This window comes from Macaca nemestrina, chromosome 13 (assembly GCF_043159975.1).
Source record: "Macaca nemestrina isolate mMacNem1 chromosome 13, mMacNem.hap1, whole genome shotgun sequence".
Classification (NCBI taxonomy): Eukaryota; Metazoa; Chordata; class Mammalia; order Primates; family Cercopithecidae; genus Macaca; species Macaca nemestrina.
Genome location: NC_092137.1, coordinates 61,084,096 through 61,099,338, shown reverse-complemented (window position 1 = coordinate 61,099,338; position 15,243 = coordinate 61,084,096). Strand labels below are relative to the sequence as shown.

The 15,243-nt window shown below is 41.2% G+C and overlaps 1 long non-coding RNA gene across 1 annotated transcript in view; it reads left to right on the top strand.

Moving 5' to 3' along the window:
- LOC139357862 (uncharacterized) overlaps positions 1–15,243 on the top strand; it is a 34,722-nt gene that overhangs the window by 3,026 nt on the left and 16,453 nt on the right. Inside the window, exon 2 of the long non-coding RNA XR_011611767.1 lies at positions 5,901–5,993. This is a non-coding gene — a long non-coding RNA (uncharacterized lncRNA). The remainder of the gene's footprint in view (positions 1–5,900; positions 5,994–15,243) is intronic.

Genomic DNA, 15,243 nt, shown 5'->3' with positions numbered 1-15,243 from the left:
TGTTATAAAACAGTAGGCACTGATCTGAAAGGGCAGAGAACCTTTAGAACTCTTGATACTAAAGAACTTACCTTAAATATATGAAAAAAAATTTTTTAATGATGCAGCAGTCAAAAAGTCACAATTCTCCAGGAAACAAACAAATCTGATTAGCAAATGGATGTGTTCTGAGTCTGTGATCCCAGAATATGAAAAAGTAAGAGTGAGGGATCATAAGTGAAATTGCTCCATATGAGATTTTTTTCCTTGTTGAAAGAACAAGACACCCATCATTAAACTGAATGGATACAGTTGTAACAGTTTCAGAATAAAATCAAACGTTGTGGTCACCATAGGCTTGTAGAACTGGAACAAACATATATTATTTTGGCAGTCTTGAGCTTTCCCAGGCAGGAACTAAAGGTGACTGAAGTCATCATCCTAGGGACATGCTAGTATTTGTTTGGGTCTTTTAGTGTGGGGCATGGATAAAATAATGTGTGCTCAGAATCTGCAGTAGTTACAGGCCAAGGCTGAAGCCTAGTGGAGAACAGGGCTCAGAGAAGCCTTGTTAGAGTGTCACCAAGGAGAGAGTCTTTGTAACCCACCACCCGGATTAAGATACAGAATGCTTTCAGCCACTCAAAAGGCTGCCTCAGGGCTGCTTCTAGTCAATATCCACCCCCAGAAGGCACCGGATATTCTGACCTCCTTGACAATAATTAGTTGTATCTGTTTTTAAACTTGATATAAATGGAGTCATGCAGTGTATACTCTTTTAAGTATGACTTTCTCACTTAACATTATGTTTATGTGTCATGTCCATACTGTGTGACAGTAGTACATTCATTATTGGGGAGAAATCCATTGTATGAATATAGCACATTTCATTCATCCAGTCTGTTGATAAATATTTGAGTTGTGTCCACATTGTTGTCCATCTTTTGGTGGATATAAGCACTTATTTCCGTTGGTTTACACCCAGGAGTAGTACTGCTGGATCATATGATAAATATATGTTAGTTTTAGTAGACACTGCCAGTTTTCCAAGGTTGTTGTACCAAATTATATTCCCACAAAAAAAAACTTAAGAGGCTGGGCGTGGTGGCTCACGCCTGTAATCCCAGTACTTTGGGAGGCCAAGGTGGGCGGGTCACCTTAGGTCGGGAGTTCAAGACCAGCCTGACCAACATGGAGAACTCCTGTCTCTACTAAAAATACAAAATTAGCCCTGCATGGTGGCGCATGCCTGTAATCCCAGCTACTTGAGAGGCTGAGGCAGGAGAATCACTTGAACTCAGGAGGCGGAGGTTGCAGTGAGCCAAGATTGTGCCATCGCATTCCAGCCTGGGAGACAAGGGTGAAACTCCGTCTAAACAAACAAACAAACAAACAAGATAATTCAATTTGTTTCACCAACACTTGGTATTGTCCTTTTAATTTTAGCCATTCTGATGGAGGTGTAGCAATACCTTCTTGTGGTTTTTATATACATTTCCCTGATAACTAGAGATGCTGAACCCTTTTTTTGTTTTTGTTTTTGTTTTTTTTGGAGACAGAGTCTCGCTTTGTCTCCCAGGCTGGAGTGCAGTGGCGCAATCTCAGTTCACTGGAACCTCCGCCTCCCAGGTTCAAGCGATTCTTCTGCCTCCACTTCCTGAGTAACTGGGACTACAGGCACGCCCACCGCACGTGGCTAATTTTTGTATTTTTTTGGGTTTTGTTTTAATTTTTTTTTATTTTTGTATTTTTAGTAGAGACAGGGTTTCTCCGTGTTGGTCAGACTAGTCTCGAACTCCTGTCCTCAGGTGATCCGCCTGACTTGGCCTCCCAAAGTGCTGGGCTTACAGGCGTGAGCCACCACGTCTGTCTGTATTTTTTTTTTTTTTTAAGAAGAGACAGGGTTTCACCATATTGGCCAGGCTGGTCTCCAACTCCTGACCTTGTGATCTGCCCCCGTTCGCCTTCCAAAGTGCTGGAATTACAGGTGTGAGCCACTGCACCTGGCCAAGATACTGAACACCTTTGTACAAATTTATTAGTCATTTGGCTATCTTCCTTTGCAGAGTACCTGTTTCAGTCTTTTGTCCATTAAAAAAAAAATTGGGGCTGGGCACTTTGGGAGGCCGAGGCAGGCTGATCACGAGGTCGGTAGTTCGAGACCAGCCTGACCAACATATATGGTATAACCCCGTCTCTACTAAAAATACAAAATTTAGCCGGGCGTGGTGGCACACACATGTAATCCCAGCTGCTCAGGAGGCTGAGGCAGGAGAATCGCTTGAACCTGGGAGGAGGAGGGTGCAGTGAGCCGAGATCACACCACTGCACTCCAAACTGGCGACAAAGTGAGACTCATCTCAAAAAAAAAAAAAAAATCGGATTATCTATCTTTTTCTTATAGATTTGTAGACATTCTTTATGCATTCTGGATATGAGTATATCAGGTGGGTTCTTTGGGAAGCAGGTACCAATATGAAATAAACAATGCAAGAGATTTATTGGGAGTAATATCTATGAAAGATAAAGGGGAAAGAAAAAAGTTACAGGCAGGGAAAATCTTAAGATGCAGGTCTGACACTGGTGAAAAGAAATGGGAAAGGAAGGTAAATTTGGTAGAGTGAGATGAGAGTGCATCTTTGAGGAAGTCTCAGTAAATCCAATGGGGAGCTCTAACACAAACACTGTGCACAGAGCTAGTGAGTCCTTACACTACCTCTGTGCTTATAATTGGCTAGGTGGCTCCGAGGAAATTTGTGGCCTTGGCTTGAAAGCTGAGGCAGATCCCCTCTAGAATGGAGATCTGAGCAGAGCACCTCTATGAATGCCACAGAGTTGTTATCAAATATATGCATTGCAAGTATCCTCTCCTAGTATGTGGCTTGCCTTTTCGTTATTTTAGAGAAGTTTTTAACTTAATTAAGTCTGATTTATTTTCTTTGATAGTGTTTTACATGTAATGTTAGAGAACTCTTCTTGGACTGAGGTTATGAAACTATTTTCGTATGTTTTCTTCTAAAAGTTTTATAATACTCAGTAATATTTAACGGAGGCTCTGAAAAACATCTGCTGAATTCTCTCTGTTCCACAGCTAAAGGCCTTGGCTTTGCAAACACACAGGCCTGGATTTCAATCTTAACTCGTCCTAGATTGTTAGCTGTGAGACTCTGGGCAAGTCCCTTAGCTTCTCTGTGCCTGTTTGCTTATCTGTAAAATAGGGGTAGTAATATGGTACCTACCTCACAGGCTTCTTGTGAGGACTAATTGTGATCACTAATACAAAGTGCCTGACACAGGGAAAGCACTCAAAAATGTTGGCAGGTTTTTTTCCTGTTTTACTATAAAAATTATTGGGACCAGACATGGTGGCTCATGCCTGTAATCCTAGCACTTTGGGATACAAAGGTGGGAGGATCACTTGAGCCTGGAGTTCAGGACCAGCCTGGACAACTAAGTGAGACACCATCTCTACAAAAGATTTTTTTTTTTTTAATTAGTCGGGTGTGGTGGCACATACCTGTGGTTCCAGCTACTTGCAAGGCTGAGGAGGGAGGATTGCTTGAGCCTAGGAGGTCAAGGCTACAGTGAGCCATGATCCTTGCACTGCATTCCAGCCTGGGCAACAGAGCAAGACCCGTCTCAAAAAAAAAAAAATTCAAATATACAGCCAAACTGAAAAATTTTTTCAGGGAACATATGTATACCCACTAACTGGATTCCACCACTAACATTTTACTGCACTTGCCTTATCACCTGTTTATTTTTCCATCCCTCTGTCTATCCATTCATCTATCTGGTTTTTAAAAATGTATTTCAAAATAAGTTGCAGACACTGGTACTCTTCCCTCTGAATACGTGGACATGTATAACAGTGATTCTTACACTTTAATAACCACCAGAATGATTGTATTTGTTGGATTCAATGGTGTTCTCCCTCAGATAATTCTAGATAAATGGCCAAATTTCGTCTTTGATACCCTCTTTATCTGAGTTACCTGTCTTCCGTTATGTAGTTTATGTAGATACTTTACATCAATTTAAGCCACACGGTTCTCTTACAAAAAATTAGACCTGATCGAGAGTACCCTGTAGTCCCAATTAGCGTACTACAAGTACTGCCCAACTCTCTGTAGTGAGGAGGTGTCCTTCCACTATTAAGGACAAATAGCTGCAACAGCTGGGTTCAACCACTATAAGTGAATTTCACCGGTGCTGTTGGCCAAATCCCACTCCTGCTCTCCTGTTTACTTACTGCATTAGTATTGTTTGAGATCTCTGAAACTCACTTATGTGATTTATAAGGTTGTAAAAGACAAAACTAAGGGCAAAACAAACAAAAAAACCATAAAGAATGAGAGTTGGGGCCGGGCGCGGTGGCTCACGCCTGTAATCCCAGCACTTTGGGAGGCTGAGGCAGGCAGATCACGAGGTCAGCAGATCGAGACCATCCTGGCTAACATGGTGAAACCCCGTCTCTACTAAAAATACAAAAAAAATTAGCCGGACATGGTGGTGGATGCCTGTAGTCCCAGCTACTCGGGAGGCTGAGGCAGGAGAATGGCATGAACCTGGGAGGCGGAGCTTGCAGTGAGCCGAGATCACGCCCCTACACTCCAGCCTGGGAGACAGAGCAAGACTCCATCTCAAAAAAAAAAAAAAATGAGAGTCGGGTGTGGTGGCTCACCCATGTAACCCCAGCACTTTGAGACTGAGACTTGAGACCAGGAATTGGAGACCAGCCTGGGCAGCATAGCGAGACCCCCATCTGTACAAAAAAAAAAATCCAGGTGTGGGGGCGTGCACCCATAATATTAGCTACTTGAGAGGCTTAGGTGGGAGAATCACTTGAACCCAGGAGTTTGAGACTGCAGTGAGCTTTGAACACACCACTGCACTCCAGCCTGGATGACAGAGCAAGACCCTGTCTCTTAAAAAAATTTCATAAATAGTTTGGCATGTGGCAGCAGACCCAGATCCTGTCATCAGTTTTGCCTGCTGTCCCTCCTATCTAACACAAGTTCATGTGCTGCCATCTTTAAAGCACACTTTAGGGGAAAGGGATAGTCCCTAAAGTAAAAACTATACATCTGAGGAAACCTGCAGCATTCACCTATTTTCATTTAAGGAACTGAAACATAAGATTAATGAACACCCAGACAAATGAAATCTTAGTACATAAAAACTCCAAAAAGCATTCGTAAGATATCCATTGTTAAAAATTTTCTTGGCTGGGCGCGGCGGCTCACGCCTGTAATCTTGACACTTTGGGAGGCTGAGGCAGGAGGATTGCTTGATCCCAGGATTTCTAAACCAGCCTGGGCAACATAGCAAAACCCTGTCTCTATTAAAAAAAAAAAAAAAAAAAAAAAAAATTGGCGGGTCGTGGTGGCTCACGCCTGTAATCCTAGCACTTTGGGAGGCCGAGGCAGGCATATCACTTGTGGTCAGGAGTTTGAAACCAGTTTGGCCATCATGGTGAAACCCCATCTCTACTAAAAATACAAAAAATTAGCGGGGCATGGTGGTGCATGCCTGTAATCCCAGCTACTCAGGAGACTGAGGCAGGAGAATCACTTGAACCTGGGAGGCAGAGATTGCAGTGAGCCGATCTCGTGCCACCGCACTCCAGCCTGGGCAACAAAGCAAGACTACATCTCAAAAAAAAAAAAATCTCTTTTTAATCTTTTATTTATATTGTGTAGGCCCTATACTGTGGTATGCTAGTTTTGCGTATATAGCACTGCTTAGAAGTATGACACAGTGTGCTGACTTGGGTTTCTCTAACTATAGTAATATCTGATGTGTCACAACCATGAGATCCAGTGATTACTTGTTCCGATTTAGAATTAACATTTTTCAGAACGAGTAATGAAGTCATCATCACCTTCAAGTCATATGGTGCCTCTTTTATGTCTCAACAGGAGAGAGTTCAATTTTAAGGTTGGAAGGAACCCTATAGATCATTTAGTTCATCTCCCTCGTTTTACACATGAGGAAAATGAGGCACGGAAAGTGTAAGTACCTTGCCCATGTTCATTTGCTAGTTAATTGTTGAGTTGAGACTTGAAACCAGACCTCCAGACTCTTTGTTTCTTTTTCACTGTGTCATATCACCTTTCAAAATATGACCTGAGATATAAAGCAATATAACTGGCAGCCATAATCTTACTAATAAAAATGCAAATATATGAAGGTTTAGCATTCACAGGCTCCATATCTTTTAAGACTCTCATGTCTTTTGCCAAAAATTCTCAATTCAATACCTGTATGGGAAAAGTAAAAATCAGTGCGTTTACTTTTTTAATTAAAGGCATTGACTGTGTCTTGTTCAACTTTTATTCCCTAGAGTGGCTAGTATAGTGCCTTGAGCATTGTGGATGCTCATTAAATGCCAAATAAAATATAAATTATTACATATTGAATCACTCCAGTATTGATAGGAGTGACAATGTATCACCACTGGGCATTAGATACCACCAAGAAAAAAAAAAAGAGACACAAGGCTCAACTCCTGCCCAAAGTGATAACTATGCCTGCAGAGAGGTATGATAGTTATTATATTAAGACAGGTATCAAAATCATGGATTAGTGTCATGAAAGCAGGCAAGCTGGGCCAACTGGTTACTAAGTTCATATGTATATTTTACTTATTTATTTTTAGATTGAGATGAGATTTCAGTATGTCAGGGCTGGTCTCAAACTCCTGGGCTCGAGCAGCCCTCCCACCTCAGCCTGCCAAAGTGCTGGGAATACAGGCATGAACCACTGCTCCCGGACCTAAATTCTTTAATAACATTCAAAGTCTTTGATTTTTTGCTAAAATATGTTTATTTTTAAATTACAACCTAAAAAAAATACACATATAAAACATTAAAGAAAGGCTGGGCATAGTGACTCACACCTGTAATCCCAGCACTTTGGGAGACCATGGTGGCAGGATCAGTTGAGGCCAGGAGTTCAAGACCAGCCTGGGCAACATAGTGAGACCCTGTCTCTATAAAACAAAACAAATAAACAAAATTAAATAAAGATTGGAGAAAAGAAGAAAACTCACCTATAATTCTACCTCAGTAATACAGACATCACCTACATGCATCTGTGAGTATGTTTGTATGTGTTGTCTTCTAGAGCTTTTTCATATGCAGGCTTTGGTTTATTTCTTCTTCTATTACTTGATCATGGTAAAAAAAATTAAGGCAGAGAAAATGAAAGTCAAGTAAAATGACCAACCCTATGCAAAAAATAACCAAGAGTAATAATTTGGAGTATATCCTTGTGTAACTTTTATTGTATATTTTATATCACTATAGATCATATATATATAAACTTTGGTAGCCTGGATTTTTCTTTCATGCCATAGACTTTTTTTTTTCTTTTTAGAGACCAGCTGTCACCCTGCAATGGCACAGTCACAGCTCACTGTAGCTTCAAATTCCTGGGCTCAAGTGATTCTCCTGCTTCAGCGTCATGAGAAGCTGGGATTACAGGGATAAGCCACCATATCTGGCTAATTTTACAATTATTTTTGTAGAGATGGGGTCTCCCTATGCTCGCTGGGCTCGTCTCGAACTCCTGGATTAAAGCAGTCCTCCTGCTTTGACCTCCCATAGTGCTGAGGTTATAGGCATGAGCCATCGCGCCTGACCTGGATTTTATGCTGAGCACTATAAGGAAGGAGGTTGTCTAGAGAATAGATATCCTAGGAAACTGAGAATGGTTCCAAGGCTTGTAGGTCCTAATCAGCTTAAAGAACAGATTTTATGTAACCAGGGAGTTGAAAAATTGGAAAAATAGGAAATTATGAGCAGGAAGTTGGGCTTTCTAAGTTATTGCATTAAAAAACCAGGCTTATATTTAGATATCTAATACCATTGAGATTGAAGACAAGCATGACTTTCATGTAATAATAGTTACGGCAAACTATCAAAAAGTCTAATGAGATTTAAAATATATTAAACCTAATTTTGGATATTCCAGATGAAATATTTTCATTTTCTTTTCTTTCTTTTTTTTTTTTTTGAGACAAAATCTCACTCTGTCGCCAGACTGGAGTGCTGTGACGTGATCTCAGCTTGCTGCAACCCCTGACTCCCTGGTTCAAGCAGTTCTCCTGCCTCAGGCTCCCGAGTAGCTGAGATTACAGGCACATGCCACCATGCCCAGCTTATTTTTTTTTTTTTGTATTTTTAGTAGAGACAGGGTTTCACTGTGCTGGCCAGGATGGTCTCAATCTCCTGACCTCGTGATCCGCCTGCCCCTGCCTCCTAAAGTGCTGGGATTACAGGCTTTGGGAGCCACCACACCCAGCTGAAATGTTTTCATTTTCACAGTAAATGTGTACATCTTTATTTTTACTTAGTGCTTAACTAAAAGTGATAGATCAGGTTGGGTGTGGTGGCTAATGCCTGTAATCCCAGCACTTTGGGAGGCCGAGGCAGGGAGATCACTTGAGGTCAGGAGTTTGAGACCAGCCTGGCCAGCCTGGTAAAACCCTATCTCTACCAAAAATATAAAAAATTAGCCAGGTGTGGTGGTGCGTGCCTGTAATCCCAGCTACTTGGGAGGCTGAGGCAGGATAATTGCTTGAACCCGGGAGGCGGAGGTTGCAGTGAGCCAAGATCGTGCCACTGCCCTCCAGCCTGGGCAACAGAGCGAGACTCCATCTCAAAAAAAAAAAAAAAGGGTGATAGATCAATATTATAAATAATAAACTTATACTTTCCTATTATTGGGTATATTTTGAATATATTTTTTTGCCTTAGACTTTTGAAACAATCTTGGTCACATTACTTATTATTATTTATTTTTTTGAGACAGAGTCTCACTCTGTTGTCCAGGCTGGAGTGCAGTGGCACAATCTTGGCTCACTGCAACCTCCACCTCCCAGATTTAAGTGATTTTCAATACCTCAGCCTCCTGAGTAGCTGGGACTACAGGCATGTGCCATCTCGCCTGGCTAATTTTTGTATTTTTTGTAGAGACGGGTTTTCACCATGTTGGCCAGGCTGGTCTCAAACTCCTGACCTCAGGTGATGTGCCTGCCTTGGCCTCCCAAAGTTCTGGGATTCCGTGTGCAGCCTGGAATAGGTTTTTGCTATGGTTTGAATGTGTCCCTCAAAATTCATGTGTTGGAAGCCTAATTCCCAATGTGATAATATTAAGAGGTGGGGCCTTTAAGAGATGATTAAGTCATAAAGGTGGTGCCTTTATGGATGGGATTAGGGCCCTTATAAAAAGACTCAAGGTTGAAGGGGGAGCTCTCTTGCACTCTTACATGTGATGACACGCCAAGAAGGTCCTTGCAAGATGTCAGCACCTTGATCTTGGACTTCCCAGCCTCCAGAACTATGAGACAATTAATTTCTGTTCTTTATAAATTACTGAAAGTCTCCAATATTCTGTTATAGCGGCTCAAATGAACTGAAATAGTTTTTTTGTTTTGTTTTTTTCCCACTCATAAAAAGGGACACTCAGGAATTCACTAGACTTTGCTGTGTCTGCATGTGACAAGTAAACCACAGAAGCCATTTTAAGACAATGAGTTAAAAATAAAGCCACCATGGGCTGGGCGCAGTGGCTCATGCCTGTAATCTCAGCACTTTAGGAGGCCAAGGCAGGCAGATCACTTGAGGCCAGGAGTTCAAGACCAGCCTGGTCAACATGGCGAAACCCCATTTCTACTAAAAATACAAAAATTAGCCAGGCATGGTGGTGCGCACCTGTAATCCCAGCTACTTGGGAGCCTGAGGCACGAGAATCACTTGAACCTGGGAGGTGCAGGTTGCAGTGAGCCAAGATCATGCCACTACATTCCAGCCTGGGTGACAGAGTGAGACCCTTTCTCAAAAAATAAATAAAGCCACCATGCTGAAGATGTTAGAGCAGAAAGAACTGGAAGGAATCTGAGTTTTTGGTGACATGATTAGCTGCTGAATTAGAACCATCCTACCTCAGACTCTTTGTTATATGAGATAACACATTTACATTATGATTTAAATCAGTTGAGTTTCCTGTTATTTGCAGCCCAAAATAAGAGAGATCCAACTATCCCTAAAAGAGAGACTCAGCCTGGCTGAGGTCTGAGCTCCTGAAAAATGGTCTCCACTATGTATTTCCTTAAACTGAGCATTTAATTCTATCAATCTTCAGACATAGTACTTTAATTTTCACTTCCTGTATTATACTTAACAGTTACCGTATGCGTACTGTTGCTCAAGACCACTGGCGGATTCAGAAATAGAACACAGTGCCTAGGTCAAAATGGAAGTTTACAACTTTAATGAAGCCCTTTGACAGAGTACAGGAAATCAAAGTCAACCAAACAGGAAGTAGATAGAGCAGAACAGAGCAGCCGGAAATATTTGGGCCTGGCACAAGAATTGGTCTATATACAGAACACCTATAAAACAAACAAAATATTTAGAGCTGAAATCTTTAAATTTGTAAACACTTAAAGGGGATCATTTAAAGAAGAAGAAAAACAAGGAAGTAAACGGAAGACAGAAATGTCTCTTGCCAGAGTACTTATTGCGTAAACCAAAGAATGTTTCTGCACAGCTTGTAGCAGTTTTAAAACATTATATAACTTAATTAATTAATTTCTTTTCAAGGCAGGGTATTGCACTATCTCCCAGGCAGGAGAGCAGTGGTGCAATCACCGCTCACTGCAGCCTCCACCTTGTGGGCTCAAGCAGTCCTCCCACCTTAGCCCCCCAAGTAGCTGGGACCACATTAGGTGCACGCCACTAGGCCCAGCTAATTTTAGTTTTAAAACATACCTGCAAATTCCTTGATCTTCCCCCCATGAAGAGGTGAACTTTGTGGCCCTCCCTTTGATTTTGGGCCAAGCATTAGTGACTCGTTGACCAGTAGGGTATGGCAGAAATGATTCTGTGTGACCTTCTGGACTCAGTCAAAAAAGGTGGTACAGATTCTCCCTGGTTCTCTGTACCCTGCATTAGAGCCTTGAGCCACTGTCTAAGAAGCATTACTACCCTGAGACCACCATGCTGCTAGGAAGCACAAATTAACTCATGTAAACAGATCACATGGAGAGGCCCTGACATCCCAAGCTCTCCCAATGCCTGCTCTTCCATCTACTGCCACTGCATGTGAGATATTAAGTCAGAACCACCGAGTGGAGCTCTTCCTGAATTCCTGACCCACAGAAACCATGAGATAATAAAATGATTGTTGTTGTTTTAAGCCAGTAAGCTTTGGGGTGGATTGTTATGCAGCAATAGATAACCGGAACAGTAGATGAGGTGATTTAAATGCTATGGCTCTTTAATAAGTAAGGAAAGAACTCAAGGACCCATTAAAAGTCATTATAACTAATTACTATAACCATCAAGATGAAGTGGTAGCTTCCAGTCAGAGGACCTGTTAGCAATAATAAAAGCAAATGATTATTGGTGAGGCCAAGCATGGTTTTAAAAAAAAAAAATCTCAATTCTGAAAGAACAAAGAACACTTTAGTTAAAATGAAATATTTAAATACTATGCCATATTTCTCAAGGGCAATTTGTGCAAGCAATTTTCTTTTTACCACTTTTTCTCCCCATTTCAGAGATTCATATTATCTATAAGCTATAACAGATATTTGGGCTGATTCCTGACATAGCATAACTTAGCAACTCAAAAAGCTACAAGCTGGGAGATTGAGGACTCCTATGCACTGAGTACCACTTTCTTGGCCTTTGGATATTCAATCATTTAACATTTCTGTAAGGGAAATGTAGCCAGTGGGACCCTATCTGTAGGATAAATTTTGTGATGGAAAAGATAGGATGTCAGAAGTGTCAAAGATTCCTAAGACTCACACAGTATTGATTCTTGTTTTAAAGTATTAAAAGAATATAAATAAAAATTAAGAGCAGTCAAAGCAAATACAGAAAAGTCACATGGAAAATGTATATGTAATGTCCAGAGTGGGCAAATCCATACACAGAAAGTAGATGAGTGATTGCCTGGGGCCGGGGGTACATGGGATCTGACTACTAAGGAATTTCTTTATGGAGTGCTGAAAATGTTCTAAAATTAATTGTAATGAAGATTGTAAAACTGAATTTACTAATATCCATTAAATTGTGTACTTCAAGTGCATGAACTGCACGGATGAATTTCATGATGTGTGAATTATATCTCAATAAAGCTGCTATAAAAAAGTAACTGGAAAATTATATAAGATGAAAACAGATTAAAAAATAGATCCTTTTTATCATAATAAAAATGTTTCTACTGATGCTTAGAAATTCCCTGGCTAAATGAGTAGGTGAAACAGATTCCTCTAGAGAAGAGTTCAGCAAACTTTTTCTCTAATAGGCCACATAGAAAATACTTTGTAGCCTGGGCAACATAGCAAGACCCCATCTCTACAAAAAAATTTTTAAAATTAGCTGGGTATGGTCACCTGTGCCTGTAGTCCTAGCTACTTGGGAGGCTGAGGTGGGAGGATTCCTTGAACTCAGGAACTGGAGGTTATAGTAAGCTATAATCAGTGCCACTGCACTCCAGCCTGGGCAACAGAGACTCTGTCTCTATTTTTTAAAAAAGAAAATATTTTAGGATTTATGGGTGTGTTAGTCCATTCTCACACTGCTACTAAAGACATACCTGAGACTGGGTAATTAAAGAGGCTTAATTGACTCACAGTTCAGTATGGCTGGAGAAGCCTCAGGAAACCTACAATCATGGCAGAAGGAGAAGCAAACACATCCTTCTTCACATGGTGTCAGGAAGGAGAAGTGCTAAGCAAAGGGGGAAAAGCCCCTTATAAAACCATCAGATCTGTGAGAACTCACTATCGTGAGAACATCCTGGGGCTAACTGCCCCCATGATTCAATTACCTCCCACTGGGTTCCTCTACAACAGATGGGCATTATGGGAAGTACAGTTCGAGAAGAGATTTGGGTAGGGACATGGACAAACTATATCCGTGGGCCAAGAGGCAAAATTGTGGATACTACATAGGTCCTCATATAACAAGAGAAAACAAACTTCTGCACATTTTTAATTGATGAAATTAAAAATGTAACAATAATTGGGTACAATTTTTTGTAATAGAAGTCTGCTAATGAGAAGACATTCCTTTTTTGGGGATAACATTTTGCTTAACTGATGTTTAAAGTTGGTGTTTCCTATCATCAGATTGACTGCAAATGTTATTCTGAAAAAAATAATTCCTAGTTCACGGGTCATACAAAATCAGGCAGTGGGCTGGATTTGGCCCATGGGCTATAGTTTGTCACCCTGTGCTCTAAAGGAATAAATTCCTAAAGGTTGATACATTCATTTCTTAGGGCTTCTGTAACAAAGTATCACAAACTAAGTGGCTTGAAATAACAGAAATGTATTGTCTCACAGTTCTAGAGGCCAAAAGCCTTAAAGCTAAGTGTTGGCAAGGCCTTTCCCCTCCAAAGGCTCTAGAGGAGGATGCTTCCTTTCCTCTTCCAGCTTTTAGTAGCCTCAGGTGTTCCTTGGCTTGTTGCAGCACAGCTCTAATCTCTGCCTCTGTCTTTATATGGTCTTCTTCCCTCTGTGTTTGTGTCTGTGTTTTGTCTCATCTTCTTCTAAGAACACCAGTCATATACTAATTCAGTATGATCTCTTTTTTTTTTTTTTTTTTTTTGAGAAGGAGTCTTGCTCTGTCTCCCAGGCTGGAGTGCAGTGGCGCAATCTCGGCTCACTGCAACCTCTGCCTCCTGGGTTCAAGTGATTCTCCTGCCTCAGCCTCCTGAGTAGCTGGGATTACAGGTGTCTGCCACTGCTAATTTTTGTATTTTTTAATAGAGATGGGGCTTTGCCATGTTGGCCAGGCTGGTCTCGAGCTCCGACCTCAGGTGATCCCCCACCTCGGCCTTCCAAACTGCTGGGATTACAAGTGTGAGCCACCACTCCTGGCCTGATCTCATCTTAACTAACTATATCTGAGATTCTAGAGATCTCAGTTTGTTTCTTTGGTTTGTTTCCACTTTAAAACTTTTTAAAACAGTATAATGTATAAAGATTCTAGTAACACCCACCACTCCCAAAAGAAGAAAATGATAAAGCTCACAAATTCGAAATCCATCCCTGTTTGTGCCATCAGAATCTGGGACATCTCAGTAGGGTACGGTTTGGAGGTTTTATGGATTGTCTTATGTGCACCAGAAGGGTAGCTAGAAACATCAGGCCACACCTGTAATTTAACTTTCTTGAGAGAGAGGGGATAAACTCTTGAAAGCAGAGATGCCTTTTAACCTGTGAGACTGTTGTGTATGCTGTATTTCCCAGTAGACTGTGGACAGGTGGGAGCAGCACAGTTGTCTCAAGGATTTCCTCTTTATGACTGAGACTTCAATGGTTAAAATTTGAAAAAAAAAGAGAATTTCCTCTTTAATGATTTTATCTTCAACTGAGCAATTTTAGTATTCAAAGGAGTACTTTGCAGTCATAAAATCATGAACTGTTCACATTGGAAGAAACCTCCCTTCCTCTAGCTTAACAGATGAAGAAACTGAGGCTCAAAGTGAAAAAACTATGGGCTCAAGATCATTCATTCATTCAACAGATGTGTATTAAACAACCACCACAAGGCAGGCTATGTACTAGGCCCTGAGACCTAGAAGTGAACAAAGTGGACACAGTTCCAATTCGGAAGGAGCTTCAAGTCTACAGGAGATACAAAGTGACCACATATGGATAATGGTGACAAGTGTTACACAGGACAAGTGCAGGAGCTGGAGCCCAGGCAAGGAATGAAAGGGCCGGACTGGGGATATGGGAGCTGATGGAGCTTTCTGGGCAGATGGAACTGGAATGGAATGTTTGATGTTCTGAGGTGGAGAGGAGTAAGGCGTTTCAAGGAATCGAGAAGGCCAGTGTGTCTGGAGTGCCGTTTGTGAAGACGATTTAGTTCTTCATGAGGCAGGCCAAGGGCAAGATCCTGAAAGGCCTTTTAAGCTATGGTGAGCCCTTGGACTTTATCCTTAAAAAAACTTTTTTTTTCCTCTTACTCTCCTTCCCAATGGAGTTTATCGTATGACCAGTTGGGAGCCCTAAAAGCTTCTAAGCGGAAGACTATCATGCTCAGATTTGATTTTAAAACATGCAAAAGGCCTTGGATACTGATTAAAGAATGGTTGAGAGGTCAGGGAAGAAGAAAGCTGAACTCATAGGACTGTAAGTTAATACTATGTCCAGGCAAGAGTTGATGATGGCTTGTACTGGGGTATAGCTATGATGGTGGAGAGAAGTGGATGGATTGGATAAATGATCTGTTC